We start from the raw sequence: 17,110 nt of genomic DNA on the forward strand, positions 1-17,110 counted from the left end.
GGTGTCCTGCATGACGGGACATGGGCACGTTCTGGATGTCCCCAGGCCCAGAAGACAGGTCCTGTCCCAGCTGCACAAAACCTGCAGCAGCTCAGAACTGCCGCTGGGGAAGGAAGCAATAACTATCGCCAACAGACCGACGTGCCTCCTGGCAATGAGGGTGACAGCCTGGCACCAGGCAGGATCCGCTGCCTCGAGAGCCAAGTGCCAGGATCTGTCTGCTTAGATGCCACCCACCAAATCGAGCCCCAAAAGCTGCCTTCTGTGGAAGGGCAGGAGCCAGGGCAGTGCAACCACTAGGAAAACTAGGTGGTTGCCTTAGGTGGTTGGGGATGCCCAGGGCCGTCCTTAGGCATAGGCAGCTGGGTAGGACACCTGAAAATTTGGGGTGCCACTGAGTCTTTTCTGCTTTCCTATCCCTGTTCTGACCCTCTTGCAGGCCCCAGATCTAGTAATTAAAAGAGAAAAAGCCTCCAGCCTGCCAGACCTATTAGCACAACACTGAAACTGTTAAAGAGCCATTCAAGGGGTAATGAAGCCATTTCACAGGCATTTGCCAACCCCCAGGGGGTATCTACTGTCAGTTTCTGAACGGACTGACAAAAACAGTTGTGCATGACTGTTACTCAGAACATGTAACTCTACAGGACCTGAGTTTAAAATTTCATTAAAAATATTTCATTAGTGAGTTGGTGAAGATTATAAAATCACATCTCTAAAAAATCCTTGCATAGATTTTTAGATGCACAATCATCTTTAGCCTTAAATGCTTGGATCTTCAGACATATGGTTTTTTAAATAAATTCTTCAAAAGACCTTATCTAAAATACACATTTTACTTATTATAGTAAAAAAAAAATTACTTCCAAAGTCTTCCTGTCCTTTCTGTCCATCCATTTCTCCTTTCACTGCCCACCCCCCATTGAAGAGAGCCCTTAAAGGGACAACAGCCCTTTGCTTCCAGATAGCTGGACAAAGAGTTTCCCTTTCTTTACTTCTGACTATCTGATGAACTAGTTTTAAGAGAACCCTCCAGCAAAATCAGTACCTTAGTAAGATATAAAATCATTTGTTATGCCTAAAATCTTTGGAAACATATTTTGTTAAAGTTGATGGAATTTCACAAACTTGTATTGTTATGGAGATCACACACAGTAAATTAGCGTTCCCTTTTTCTGAAAGCAGTGAACATTGTTATAAACATACTAAACCACTGTGACTGATTAATTTAAAATAATGTCTGTTTCAGTGAGTTAAATATGTAATCATCTGGAATGATTACTTTATGAAGGCTTAAGAGTACATTTAAAATATAAAATAAGCTTAGAAATACTGGTTAAGAAAATGTAAAACAGAGAAGAGCTGCATCATGTATTTCATAATATTTAATACTGTATTCAGAAAGACAGCTTGCTCACCCTTACTACAAAGTTTTTGCAAATAAATGTCTGACAAACTTCAGGGCATATCAAAAAACCTGTGACTGACATTTTTTTTTAATTCTCAAGTCTAGTGCTTTTAATGAGGTACCTTCTGCATGTCCATTCTGTGTGAGGGAGAGGGTACAGGGGTCTCTGCGGGGACCTGTGACTCTCCACCACCGTGAGGGGGGCCGGGCATCTTGTTATTCTTTCTGCCTTGTCCCTCCGCCCCTCCCCGTCCCCCCTCAGCCAGGCTGCAAGCTCAGGCTGCCATGGGGCATAGGGGCACCAGTTTAATAATACTGCATAGGGCCCCATAAATCCTAAGAACAGCCCTGGGGGCACCAAAAAGTGTTGCCCTGGCTTGGCAGGGAGGAACCACCTTCCAGAGGCACCGGAGAGCCAGAGCGTCGGCTTGCAGGGGTGGCGAGCCCCAGCCACGGAGAAGCCGACATGGCATGGGGGGCAGCAGCCCTGCAAAGGCAGTGGCACCGCTAGCAGGGAACAGCTGGGCCCCCCACCTCTCCTGCCCAGGCTCCAGCCTGGGACCCCCCCACGGCTCCTGCAGGCTGCAGCAGATGTATGCGTGCACTGGCCCCCATGCGTCCCCCAGCTCCCCACTCACTGCATTCAGGCTCTGCGGCTCCCAGGCATGTGAGCTGCCGCTGGGGCGCGGGGCCCTGAGCCTGCTCTGGGAGGGGCAGTGGTGGTGGCAGCTCACACTCCTGGGAGCCACAGGGCCTGAGCATGGCGAGGGCGGAGCTGGGGGGTGCACGGCAGTCTCTACCTGCATGCATCTGCTGCAGGAGCCCCCAGGAGGGGGGCACTGGGCCACAGCCTGGGCAGGAGGGGCAGGGGCGCAGCTGCGCCCCACTAGCGGTGCCACCACCACCTTTGCAGGGCTGCTGCCCCCCTGCGCCATGCCAGCTCCTCCATGCTGGGGCTCACTGCCCCCACAAGCTGGTCGCTCTGGCTCTCCGGTGCCTCCAGAAGGCGGCTCCTCCCTGCCAAGCTGCTGCAGCAGCCCAAGCCTGGCAAAGACAGTGAGTGGACTCAGGGCAGGGGCCGCCAGGGTGGGATGGGGAGGAGAGGGCTCACAGGGGGGATGTGCACCCTCCAGGCGAGTTTAGGTGGCGGGGAGGGGGGAACCTGGTCTGGGGAGCAGTCCCTGGGCACGGCTGGCCTTGAGGTCTATAAAGTCTCCTTGGGATTTGCCCCCTCAATGTACTGATGTTACGGGAGGGGTGGGGGAGCGCAAGGTGGAAGTTTTGCCTAGGGCGCAAAATATCCTTGCACCGGCCCTGGCAGGAGCCCTGGCATGTGGCTGGACTGCTGGGTCCTGGAGAGGTTTGTACAGATGTTAGCACTGTCGGGAGGTGAGTGTCGGTTGCTGAGAACTGTCAGGGTTTTCTATACGCCACTAAAGATCTGTAGTTCACCAGGCAGCAAGATACCCCTGGTGCCTGAGCCTATCCTCCCATTCCCCAGCACGGCGCCAGGACCAGCGCTTTCTCCACGGAGGGAAGGCAGCTCGAGAAGTTTTACACAGACAAGAGTCAATCGAACGGCACAGGTGTCATGGCCCCCAAGAGAGGCTGAAAACCTCCATGTGCTCTGAGATCTGTCTGCTCTGCAGTTGGACCCCGTGGCTGGCCTGGGCCAGCTGACTCACGCTAAGGGGTTCGGGCAAAGGGGCTGTTTAATTGTGGTGTGGACGTTCCAGCTCGGGGGAGAGCCAGGACTCTAGGAGGGTCTCAGAGCTCGGACGGCAGCCGGGGCCGAAGGTCTATTGCCATGTGGTGGAACTCGGAGAGGACCCAGGAGGCAGAGACAAAAGCCTTTTTCCCATCTAGTGCCTTCTCCCCAGCCCTGATCCTGGGCCCCCTCCCCAGCCCTGAGGCTGCCACAGGGGCCAGCCACAGAGAGAGGACTATGCTGCCCCTTCTTCAAGGGGGCTGCCCAAGAGTTGAGTCAGCCACTCTCCTGGGGACCCTGACTGCACCTAGCCCGTGTGCCCACAGCCTCTGGGGGCCAGTCTAACCCAGGCTACGACTGCACGTTGGCACCAGCAGTGCTCAGCAGTGGTGCCACAGGCGCTGGTGAACGTACACTGGTGTCAAACTGGGATGAACCTATGTCAATGACAGCAAAATCCGCCCCATGCTTCCCACGTGTTGGACCATAATTGACTCCCGGAGAGTGCACCTGGGCCAGTGGGTGCTCAGCACGTGGGGAAACCCCTGCCCACAGCTCACACTATGAGCACACAACACAGGCAGCAAAATGAGAGGCCATGAATAGTGCCAGGACCGGCACTTAGGGCCCCCGGCCTGACCCGTCCCCACACTGCATGACTGGCACTCGGACCCCCCGGCCTGACCCATTCCCACACTGCATGACTGGCACTCGGACCCTTCAGCCTGACCCGCCCCCACTCTGCACAACTGGCACTCGGACCCCTGCAGCCTGACCCATACCCACACTGCACGACTGGCACTTGGGAGCCCCTGGCCTGACCCATCCCCACACTGTACAACTGGCCCTTAGAGCTCCCCCGGCCTGACCCGTCCCCACACTGCACAACTGGCACTTGGGGGCCCCCGTCCTGACCCGTCCTCACACTGCATGACCGGCACTTGGACCCCTCTGGCCTGACCTGTCCCCACATTGCATGACTGGCACTCAGACCCCCCCGGACTGATCCGTCCCCACACTGCATGACTGGCACTCAGACCCCCCAGCCTGACCCGTCCCCACTCTGCACAACTGGCACTCGGACCCCCGCAGCCTGACCCATACCCACACTGCACAACTGGCACTTGGGGGCCCCCGTCCTGACCCGTCCTCACACTGCATGACCGGCACTTGGACCCCTCTGGCCTGACCCGTCCCCACACTGCATGACTGGCACTCAGACCCCCCCGGACTGATCCGTCCCCACACTGCATGACTGGCACTCGGACCCCCCCAGCCTGACCCATACCCACGCTGCACGACTGGCACTTGGGAGCCCTTGGCCTGACCCATCCCCACACTGTACAACTGGCACTTAGACCTCCCCCAGCCTGACCAGTCCCCACACTGCACAACTGGCACTTGGGGGCCCCCGTCCTGACCCGTCCTCACACTGCATGACCGGCACTTGGACCCTTCTGGCCTGACCTGTCCCCACACTGCATGACTGGCAATCAGACACCCCCGGAATGATCCGTCCCCACACTGCATGACTGGCACTTAGACCCCCCCGGACTGATCCGTCCTCACACTGTATGACTGGCACTCGGAGCCCCCGGACTGATCCATCCCCACACTGCACGACTAGCACTCGGACCCCCGGACTGATCCGTCCCCACACTGCACGACTGGCACTCAGACCCCCCTGGCCTGACCCGTCCCCACACTGCATGACTGGCACTCAGACCCCCCCGGCCTGACCCGTCCCCACACTGCATGACTGGCACTCAGACCCCCCCAGCCTGACCTGTCCCCACACTGCATAACTGGCACTTGGACCTCTCCTGGCCTGACCCATTCCCACACTGCACAACTGGCACTCGGGGGCCCCTGGCCTGATCCATCCCCACACGCTGTGTGCTGCTGGCCAGCCCACCCTGGCATGGAGGGGCGAGTGGGGAGCAAAAGTAGCCGAGTGCCCCCCTCTGGCCCGCCCCAGCTCTCTGGCCACTAGCAGACACCTCCATGAACACCACGAAAGGAGGGTTCCCAAACCCCGTATCTCTGGTCCAGTGTTGTTATCGGCCCATGGAGGGAACCAGGAGCTGTTATCCCTGTTCTTGCCGGGTCTGTCTGCGGACCCACCCATCCCACTGGGAGCCATGCACTGCATGTAAGCATGTGGCCACTCAGCTGGCGCCTGGAAGGAAAAGCTGTGGCCGTTTTACTTTTCTAGGCTCAGTGTTTGGAAAGCTCCTGCTGGAAAATAGCGGGTTCACTCCATCCAGGCCGTGCCTCCCTGGCATCGCTGGAGCAGTCAGTGCAGCTGGAGCCACACGGAGGGCTGGGGCGGGGGCTGGCCTGGCTTTTCTGCTCCTTTGTTAGCTCTCGGGACCCCTGCAGCTCCACCTGCTATTTGGCTGTTGGCTCACCGCGGGCCCGTTCGCAGCCCAGTGGCACTCAGGCACTGGCGGCTCCGGGAAAAGACTCTGCTCCTGGGTCACCCCTGGGCAGAGCAGCAGGCGTAAGGCCTAGGATCCACTTCTGTCCCTCCTCAGCCCAGAGGGCAGCGCAGGCTCCCTGCAGAGGGCTGTGGCCCCAGGTCAGCCCTGCACAGCCATTGGGGGGAGATGCACTGCTGCAGAAGGCCATAAACTCTCTCTCTGCGGCAGATCAGACTTTTCTAGGGACAGGTCAGCCGCATGCACAATCCCCCTCTGCAACTCTCCTCCAGCATAAGGCCCCCAAGCGGCGAGGCCAGAGTCAATGGGCTCCCCATTGGGCCCCGCTAGCCGCCCTCTCCCCCATGGCCTGAGGAGCTGGGTTGGCCGGTGAAGACCTCAGTGCACTGTGCCAGACAGACCCCGGTCCAGGGTCATGGGGGGGGGGGTCAGTTTGCAAATGACAGGTTTGTTTTTTGCCTTTTCCCCTTTTTCTGTGTAACACCAAAACCTGCAGCGTGCATGGCACAGGCAGGAGCAAAAGCCCCCAAGGGCTGTTGTGAGTTGAGCTCCCAGCCGAGCCCAGGGCCTTGTGGAGGGCCCAAGCCACCCTCCAGTTATCGCTGACAGCCCCTGCTGCTGGGCATGGACGGAGACAGAACCACTGTCGTGGCCTGACGTTTCTCCACATAGCAACAGGGTTTGTATAAAACTGGGATGAAACCAGCTGCTAGCGACCAGTCCTGTGCCAGGGTCTGTGACTGCATCGCACATGTCAATCAGCCAGGGCTTTCAGAGCACCAGCCTCTCGAGACTGGGGAAAACCCAGCTGCACTGACCCTGCTGTTATGGCAGGAAGCACAGTAGGAGGCGGCAAGTAACAGGCTTCCTTGCAGTAACGTTTCTGCCAGTCTATGGCCAGGAAACTGGTTTTCTAAATGTGCATGAGATGTACCAGAATCCTGAGTGTTCACACCCAGTGCCCTAAGGAAAGCAAGAGGCCAGTGCGGTTCCGAGCTCCTTTCCACTCCTCCAATCCTGGACTGGTAGCAGTGGCAGGCGCCAAAGTAGCCCTGGCAGAATTCAGAGCAGTGCCCGATGAGGCTCAGCCAGAGCACCAGCACTGCCTCCCCCCCACCCCCATGTCTTGGCTCTCCCCTCTGCAGAACCGGGGGAGAGGGGGCTGCTCAAGCCCAGGAGTCCCTCTGCCCTGGCTGGCTTCTTTTCCCACTGAGACCCACCAGAGTCAGGCCCCTCAGCCTGTGTGCTGAAGCCTGGGGCAACATGCATTGCTGGGTGTCTCAGTCTGGCTCCTAAAGCCAGGCCCAGGCAGTGCCAAGCTCAGGACCTGAACTGCAGGCTTCATATAACACAAGAACCCGGCGTCATCCAATGAAATTAACAGGCAGCAGCTTTAAAAGAAACAAGAGGAAGTATTTCTTCCCACAGCACACAGTCAACCTGTGGAACTCCTTGCCAGAGGATGTTGTGAAGGCCAAGACTATAAGATGGTTCACAAAAGAACTAGATAAATTCATGGAGGATAGATCCATCAATGGCTATTAGCCAGAATGGTCAAGGATGCAACCCCATCCTCTGGATGTCCCTAAACTCTGACTGCCAGAAGCTGGGACTGGACAGCAGGGGATGGATCACTTGATAACTGCCCTGTTCTGTTCATTCCCTGTGAAACATCTGGCACCAGCAACTGTCAGAGACAGGATACTGAGCTAGATGGACCCTTGGTCTGACCCAGTCTGGCCTTCTAATGTTCTTAAGATATTACCTCACTCACCGTGTCTCTCTAACACGGGTACAACAATATCTCTCCTGTGTGATACCTTACAGAGTCATGGGAGTTTACAACTTCCCTTATGACATGGGATCCAGCTATTGTGAGCCACTCGCCTGCTTTCAATCAAGTGTGGACACTAACTACATTCTTACCATTCTAATACCTGAGCCCAGCTCTGCGTTTGTCAGAGCTCCCCTGAGTCTCGGGGACTCTCGCACGAGCTGGAACCCCCCAGCCAATTTATAGATTCATAGATTCATAGATTCTAGGGTCAGAAGGGACCAATGTGATCATCTAGTCCGAACCCCTGTACAAAGCAGGCCACAGAACCCTACCCCTCCACTTCTATAACAAACCCCTAACCTATGCCTGAGTTATTGAAGTCTTCAAATTGTGGTTTGAAGACCTCAAGCTGCAGAGAATCCACCAGCAAGTGACCCATGCCCCACGCTGCAGGGGAAGGCGAAAAACCTCCATGCTTCTGCCAATCTGCCCTGGAGGAAAATTCCCTCCCGACCCCAAATATGGTGATCAGCTAAACCCTGAGTATGTGGTCAAGACTCACCAGCCAGCACTCAGAAAAGAATTCTCTGCAGTAACTCAGATCCCATCCCATCCAACATCCCATCAACAACCACTGGGCATACTTATCTGGCAATAATCAAAGATCAGTTGCCAAAATTAGGCTCTCCCATCATACCATCCCTTTCATAAACTTATCAAGCTTAATCTTAAAGCCAGATATGTCTTTTGCCCCCACTACTCCCCTTGGAAGGCTGTTCCAGAACTTCACTCCTCTAATGGTTAGAAACCTTTGTCTAATTTCAAGTCTAAACTTCCTAGTGTCCAGTTTATACCCATTCGTTCTTGTATCTACATTGGTACTAAGCTTAAATAATTCCTCTCCCTCCCTAATATTAATCCCTCTGATATATTTATAAAGAGCAAGCATATCCCCCCTCAGCCTTCTTTTGGCTAGACTAAACAAGCCAAGCTCTTTGAGTCTCCTTTCATATGACAGGTTTTCCATTCCTCGGATCATCCTAGTAGCCCGTCTCTGAACCTGTTCCAGTTTGAATTCATCCTTCTTAAACATGAGAGACCAGAACTGCACACAGTATTCCAGGTGGAGTCTCACCAGTGCCTTGTATAACGGTACTAACACCTCCTTATCTTTGCTGGAAATACCTCGCCTGATGCATCCTAAAACCGCATTAGCTTTTTTCATGGCCATATCACATTGGCGGCTCATAGTCATCCTGTGATCTACCAATACCCCAAGGTCCTTCTCCACTGTTGCTTCCAACTGATGCATCCCCAATGTATATCTAAAATTCTTATTATTAATCCCTAAGTGCATGACCTTGCACTTTTCACTATTAAATTTCATCCTATTACTATTACTCCAGTTTACAAGGTCATCCAGATCTTCCTGTATGATATCCCGTTCCTTCTCCGTGTTAGCAATACCCCCCAGCTTTGTGTCATCCGCAAACTTTATTAGCACATTCCTGCTTTTTGTGCCAAGGTCAGTAATAAAAAGGTTAAATAAGATTGGTCCCAGAACCGATCCTTGAGGAACTCCACTAGTAACCTCCTTCCAGCCTGACAGTTCACCCTTCAGTATGACCCGTTGTAGTCTCCCCTTTAACCAGTTCTTTATCCACCTTTCAATTCTCATATTGATCCCCATCTTTTCCAATTTGACTAATAATTCCGCATTTGGAACCGTGTCAAATGCCTTACTGAAATCGAGGTAAATTAGGTCTACTGCATTTCCTTTGTCTAAATAATCTGTCACCTTCTCAAAGAAGGAGATCAGGTTGGTTTGGCACGATCTACCTTTAGTAAAACCATGTTGTACTTTGTCCCAATTACCATTGACCTCAAAGTCCTTAACTACTTCCTCCTTCAAAATTTTTTCTAAGACCTTACATACTACAGATGTCAAACTAACAGGCCTATAGTTACTCAGATCACTCTTTCTCCCTTTCTTAAAGATAGGAACTACATTAGCAATTCTCCAGTCGTACAGTACAACCCCTGAGTTTATCGATTCATTAAAAATTCTCGCTAACGGGCTTGCAATTTCATGCGCCAGTTCCTTTAATATTCTCGGATGAAGATTGTCCGGGCCCTCCGATTTTGTCCCATTAAGCTGTTCAAGTTTGGCTTCTACCTCAGATGTGGTAATATCCACCTCCATATCCTCATTCCCGTTTGTCATCCTTCCATTACCCCTAAGCTCCCCATTAGCCTTATTAAAGACTGAGGCAAAGTACTTATTTAGATATTGGGCCATGCCTAGGTTATCCTTAACCTCCATTCCATCCTCAGTGTGTAGCGGTCCCACTTCTTCTTTCTTTGTTTTCTTCTTATTTATATGGCTATAGAACCTTTTACTATTGGTTTTAATTCCCTTTGCAAGGTTCAACTCTACTTGGCTTTTAGCCTTTCTCACTTTATCCCTACATGTTCTCACCTCACTAAGGTAGCTTTCCTTGCTAATCCCACCCTTCTTCCACTCCTTGTAGGCTTTCTGCTTTTTCTTAATCACCTCTCTGAGATGCTTGCTCATCCAGCTTGGTCTACAACTCCTGCCTATGGTTTTTTTCCCCCTTTCTTGGGATGCAGGCTTCCGATAGTTTCTGCAGCTGCGACTTAAAGTAATTCCAGGCCTCTTCCGCATTTAGATCCACAAGTTCTTCAGTCCAATCCACTTCCCTAACTAATTTCCTTAATTCCTTAAAGTTAGCCCTTTTGAAATAAAAAACCCTAGTCCCAGATCTATTTTTGTTTATCCTTCCATATAGTTTGAACTGAATTAGCTCATGATCACTCGAACCAAGGTTGTCCCCTACAACCATTTCTTCTATGAGGTCCTCACTGCTCACCAAAACCAAATCTAAAATGGCATCCCCTCTTGTCGGTTCTTCAACTACTTGGTGAAGAAATCCATCCGCTATCACATCCAGAAAAATCTGAGCCCTATTATTCTTACTAGCACTTGTCCTCCAGTCTATATCTGGGTAGTTAAAGTCTCCCATGATCACACATTTCCCATTAGTGTTTACTTCCTTAAAAACATTAAAGAGGTCTCTATCCATATCCAAATCAGATCCCAGCGGTCTGTAGCACACCCCAAGCACTATCGGGGAGGCTCTAGTAGCTTTCTTTCCCAGTGTGATTTTTGCCCAGACAGACTCTGTCTTGTCCATTCCATCACTTCTTATTTCTATACAGTTAACCTCCTCATTGATGTACAATGCTACTCCACCACCTTTGCCTTTATTTCTGTCTTTCCTAAACAGCACATAGCCTTCAATACCTGTACTCCAGTCATGACTACTGTTCCACCACGTTTCTGTTATCCCTATAATATCTGGTTTCACCTCCTGCACCAGTAGCTCTAGTTCCTCCACTTTGTTCCCTAGGCTCCTCGCACTCCACAGGGGCGTCTGTTAGGAATCTGCCCAGAGCACTGTAGTCTGGAGGGGCATTTCGGCCAGTCAGTAGCTGCACTGAGGAGTCCAAGGTGGGCACAGGGTGAGGCACATGGATTTATTCTGTGTTTGCAGCTGTCACTTATGGAACCACTGTAGGAAGTTCAGGATCCTTCCTCACTTGGGCTGGATTCTAACGGCAGCAAACAGAAACAATTCAAGGCTGCAGCTCTGCTGGCTCGTCACCATTTCCTCTCTACCTCCCTGGCTCTCCACCTGCCCTGCTGCTTGTCTGTGTCCAAAGCGTATCTAGTTTAAATGGGAGCTGACCATATTCTTTGCATCCTAGCCAGGGAGAGTGCTACCTGGGTGTCAAGCCCACGGTGATGACGGGTTTGGAAAGACACAAGGTTCAAACTGGAGCCAGGTGGATGCTGAAAAACACTTTTGGGGACTCTTGGAATCACTGCAAATCAGTCTTCCAGCTCTGTCGGCACCCCTTGTGCATTCCCTTCCCCCACTCCTCCAGGGAAACCAGTCCACTGTGGGATGGTGGCCAAACAGCCGGCTCCAGGCAAATATCACAGAATAGTCATGGAATGTGAATTTCAAACTCAGAGTCTTGAGAATTCACCCTAGAACTGTGATTCCATGAATGATGCGCATCCGGCCAGGGACCGGAACCAGCACGTCATCTTTGGCTGCAATCAGAGCAGCACACACTTCAGTCACTGCCCCCCACAATTAACTGCCCCTAGCCACACGACAGGCCAAGCATTATTGCCAGAGATGATCCAGTGAATGATTCTGAATAATGAACAAATGTGAGAAAATTGCAACCTGTTACTAGCCAATCTGTGAGCAGAGAAGGGGCATTGCCAGCACATTGCTCTTTATGAATTATTCAGCCAGCCTTTGTTCAGACGGGGTGTGCAAACCCCATGCTGAGCAGAGACAGAGGGGGGAGGAGACCCTCTCCTGCTGACAAGCAAGCAGCTTGATTCCACCCCCACACTGCTGCCTGAGCTGCCAGTCCTGGAGACAGGCACCTGCACTCGAGAGAGGACACGAGGCCTGCTATGAAGGGGAGAGCAGAGAAGGAAGAGCAGGCAAGAAGGCCTGGGACAACTAAGGGGAGGCAACCCTGCACCAGCCTGCCTCCAAGAAAGCAACCGAGAGACTGAGGCAGCCGGCCAGCCCTGAGATGGAAGTGTGGCCAGCCATAATTAGAGGGGAAGGTCCTGGCACTGACCTGCTGAAGACATCAGCCAGGAGAAGCTGGGCCCCTCCAGAGACCGCACCAAGAGACCAGGGCACGAGGAGAAGACAGAACTCCTTTGCGTAGGAACAGACCAGGAGCCAACAAGCACCAGCCATTTCTAGAGTGTCAATAACAGGCCAGATTCTGGTCTTGGTCCCACCAGTGAATTCAGGAATCACATCACTGGCTTCAACAGAGTGTCTCCAGGTGTATGCTGGGCCGCGGAGAGCAGGCTCTGGCTCCATGTTGGCTCTAAAAGGTAGAGCGTGGCGCAGGGTGGGAAGTGGCAGCCCCTTTTGAAATGATCAGGTCTCATGGAAAGAAGCAAGGGAGAGAGGGGCAGTGGGGAGGGCTTGAGGGATCAGCAGGGAGATGTTATTTGTGCTGTTTTCTCCCATTTCATTTGCCTGTCTGAGCAGCCCAGGAACCGAGTGCTGGGCACTCCAATGTGGGTGACTAATTGGTACCAACAGTGCTGTTTTCGGTGGTTTGTCGCTCACCATCGGCACTCCCTTCTCTTCAGTTCCTTTTGCTGCTTGATTAATTAGCACTGGCCCTGGCTCATGCAAAGCTCTTGCTCCAGGCCATAGGGGTACAGCAGCAAGCTTCTCCAGCAGCCTCTGGCTGTGCTGATGCATGAGAAGGAAAGAGCCTAGCTCGACTTTCAGATCCCACACTGCATTCGCACTAGAACACTGTGAACTGAATGGGTTTGCCCTGGGGCCATTGAGACAAGAGAACTACAGGAGAGACACTGCTCAGGTCAGTGCAAAGGAAGGAAACCAACAGTGTAACCAGTCAGTGGAGAGATGTTCGTGTATCCCACATGCCACACGGTGGATCTGGCTAAGGCAAAGCTGAACTCGCTCTCGGGCCTGTGGCAGGTGGAGGGAAGCGTCCCTTTCAAGAGACGTTTTTCATCATTAGGAACAAGGAACACAAAGGAGAACAACGTTGCTGGTGTGGAGGGGGTTGGTGTTAGTTACATGTCTCGTTCATTGGATCTTCGTTAAGAGAGAGTGGCTGTGGTGCTATCAGGATACAGAATTTGAGCCCTATGGAAAGGCTGAATCTGACCCACTCTCTCTCAGAAATTCTCATTTGGAAGGGAGCCAGCCAATGACCAGTTCTCTCCAAGAGGTTTTCACTTTGCATTGGAAAGCCAGCAAAGAGCCGCTCGTTTCAAAGCTGCACCGTTCCGACGTTTCAATCCGTCTGTCCAGTGCATTTCCGGTTTCTGTTTCTAGCCGCCGGCCTGACCCTGCACAGAATCCATGTGTCCCGAAGGGAGTGTGACTGTACATGGCTGTTGCTGGCAGCAGGTATCCTGAAGGCCCTGCAGGCTCTTGGGCTGGGCTGGATTGTGGGTGAGGTGGGGGATTCTTTGGCATTGGTATTCACCTGTGCTGGGTTATTTTCTGGGCCTGGGGTGAAAGGAAGCTGTTCGGTTTGTCAGTGATATGATTGTGCTTCTAATGCAGCCCTGGAGAGACAGTCTTTTCTTCTTCCTTAAGTCAGTTATAAATTAAACAAACAAATATTTTCATAGCTGTGTTGCAGACGCATGTTTGCAAAGCCTTTCCTGTGGAAATCTGAGCTGGTCCTTGTGAAACTCAGGGGCTCTCTCTCTTCATCAGCAATAGTTCTGATAGGAGCAGGTAGCCTGTCTGCCATGGTTAATCAGTGCTTGGGCTGGTTTGCCAGTCCTGTCACCGGGCTGGTATCTCACACACTGTCCTTTGATGTTATCCAAGGACCATTTTATTCCTTTCCCTGGTGCTTGCTTGTCTCATGCAATTATGCCATCGTCTTCCCCTCATCTCCAAATTGCCTTGAGAGGGGTGTGAAATGGTCCAGATTTCTTCTCTTGATTCTGTCTAGCTGCACCTGCTTCATACGGGTTGCTACAATAGCCTTCTTTGCTCACGATATTCTCAACAGAGGAGAATGGGAGCATTTCTGAACGGCTGGTCAGTTCCTATCTGGAGAGAGTTTGTGATTTTAAACTTATTTTGTTTATAAAATGTTTCTACTATATAATTTAATCCCCCTCTCTCTCTTACACGCACACACACATGCACACACGCACACACACGACATTGGTAATTTAGCATGTTATCAGCACATGCTTGTATTATTTGAGCTGAGCAGGAAATTTCCATCAAAACATTTTTTCAACCGAGAAACTGGAGCTTTTTTCACACAAATCACTGAAAATAAAAACACCTCTGTCCCTGTTCTTTGTTCCCCAGCTCTGACTCCTGCTGATGTCCCCTCTGAATGAAGGTTGAGATCTGAGCTAGTGCCCTAGTAACTATGGTCACATCCCCCTGCTGTTAATCTGATCGGATCCAGACAGCTACAGTAAATCCCACTCTAGGGGGGCAATAGACATGTTAATTTGCAGGGTCCTGTGTTACACTGGATTTGTCGTGCATCTTTGACCACCGCTCCTGTACTATGCACACTTAGCTATTCCCCCGGGGACTGCGCCAAACCTTCCAAACGCCTAAGCAGCTCCAAAGAGAGGACGCAGTCTGAATCCCTTCGACAAGAATTTCACCCCCCACAGAAGTGTTCCCGTCTTTCTCCCCAAATGTGGCATTGCCTCCTCACAGTCAGCCCTAGGTCCAAGATTTCAGTTTCAGCCCACCAGGGAGCTTTATACGATGGAGAAGGGGAGGTTCCCAATGAAGGCCCTCTGGCTTGGCTGGGCACTGCCCTGGCTGAGTTTCCCTTGGTGGACACTCAGCAGGCTGCTGGGTTTGAGTTCCTGAGGCTGAGCAGCACTGGCTCACTGCTGCAGTATAGACTCCCTGTCTGGTGACCCTTCTGGGAAGTGGGACCCCATAGCCCAGCTATCCCAGGCCCCACGGCCAGTGCTTTCCTCCCAGGTCTCCCAGTTTCTAAGCACGCCTCCTCCAGAGTCACACCCATGGGGGTTCTCCAGTTTACACGTCAGTCTTCTGGGGATACAGGACAGTTAAAGCCAGGCATACAGAGGTTTTGCAAAGTAACTTCTTAAACACACACACTTTACTCACAGAAAAATCCTGAGACTTCCAGACAAGTGCAAACAATAACCACTGCACCTCCAGTGTCCTCAGCACTGCTTTGGGTTTTCATCAGTCAACACTGAGTGAGGACTTGACCACCGTCGGCAAGTAACTACACAGGGGAAAGATTTCTGATAGGACCTGGTTCATTAATCCAGCAGGCAAAGGGATAATGAGCTCCAATGGCTGGAAGCTGAAGCTAGGCATGTTCAGACTAGCAATAAGGTGCCCTTTACTCTCAGAAATCAGAAAGTACCTGTGTAGGCACTGTGACAAAGTTCCTCCTCTACTTTGGTGGGTCCTGCGCTTATTGGCAGATTTTCTCACCTCAGTGATCTTCCCACAGTCTGGGTCAACTCCTCCTGTGTCTGATCAGGAGTTGCGAGGTTTGGGGGGAACCCAGGCCTGCCCTCTACTCCGGGTTCCAGCCCAGGGCCCTGTGGATTGCAGCTGTCTAGAGCGCCTCCTGTAACAGCTGCATGACAGCTACACCTCCCTGGCTACTTCCCCATGGCCTCCTCCAAACACCTGCTTTATCCTCACCACAGGACCTTCCTCCTGGTGTCTGATAACGCTTGTACTCCTCAATCCTCCGGCAGCACAGCCTCTCACTCTCAGCTCCTTGTGTCTCTTGCTCCCAGCTCCTCACACACACTTCCTCTCCCTGACTGGAGTGAGCTCCTTTTTAAACCCAGGTGCCCTGATTAGCCTGCCTTGATTGGCTGCAGGTGTTCTAATCAGCCTGTCTGCCTTAATTGGTTCTAGCAGGTTCCTAATTACTCTAGTGCAGCTCCTGCTCTGGTCACTCAGGGAACAGAAAACTGCTCATCCAGTGACCAGTATATTTGCCCTCTACCAGACTCCTGCACCCCACCGGTCTGGGTCTGTCACGGTACTCACAGACCTGCTTAGCCTCTTGGCTAAACTCAACAGACTGAACTTCTTCAGTCTCTTACTGTGGGGCAGGTTTTCCAGATCTCAAACTGTTCTGAACTGATGCCCGGCATGGCCTTGATGGGTTCAGGCTGATTGGTTTGGCTTTGCTTCTTCTCTCCAGGTTTACAAAGAACGAACACTCAATTGTCTTATTTATAGGATATTTCCAGCTTGTTCATGTATTGCCATATTCTCTGTTCTGTTACAGGTTTACATTTAGGGGGGAGGGATCACTCAGTGGTTTGAGCACTGGCCTGCTAGACCCAGGGTTGTGAGTTCACTCCTTGAGGGGGCCATGTAGGGAACTGAGGTAAAAATCTGTCTGGGGATTAGTTCCCCCTTTGAGCAGGGGGTTGGAATAGATACCTCCTGAGGTCCTTTCCAACTCTGATATTCAGTATAAAACAGTAAAGTAAAAAATCATTCTCATTGCTCTTTTCTGAATCCCTCCAATGTTAACATCCCTGTTGAAGTGTGTACACCAGAAACGCACACCGTATCTAGTGATGTCTCACCAATGCCGTACACAGAGATAACGTCCCCTTCCTATAGCTACTTGTTATTCCCAGGATTGTGTTAGCCCTCTTAGCTACAGCACCACCCTGGGAGCTCATGGTCAATGGGTTACCCACCATGCCCCCTAAATCCTTTTCAGAGATACTGCATCCGAGGATCCAGCCCTGTCTCATAAGTGTGACCTACGTCCTTTGATCCTCGATGTTTGACCTTGCATTTGACTGCATTACAAGGCCCCTGTGCATAGACTTTCCCCCAGTTAATCGACTGTAACCAGAGCCCAGCTTGGCCTGTGTGAGTACGCAGCTCCCCTGACAGACTCAGCCTGCGGGGCTGGACATTGGCAGTGTAGATATTCAGGCTCAGGCTGGAGCCTGGGCTCTGAACCGTCTCCCCTCGAGAGGTCTCAGCACCCTGAGTCCACTCCAAGCCCAAATGTCTACCTTGTAATTTTACAGGCCTGTGGCCTGAGCCCCTCGAGCCCAGCCAGCCATGGGTCTTTTACTGCCATGTAACCGTCCCCTGAGAGGGTTCTGAGCCTTGACCATGTAGTTTGGCATGTAGGCA

This window comes from Gopherus flavomarginatus, chromosome 9, assembly GCF_025201925.1.
Source record: "Gopherus flavomarginatus isolate rGopFla2 chromosome 9, rGopFla2.mat.asm, whole genome shotgun sequence".
Classification (NCBI taxonomy): Eukaryota; Metazoa; Chordata; order Testudines; family Testudinidae; genus Gopherus; species Gopherus flavomarginatus.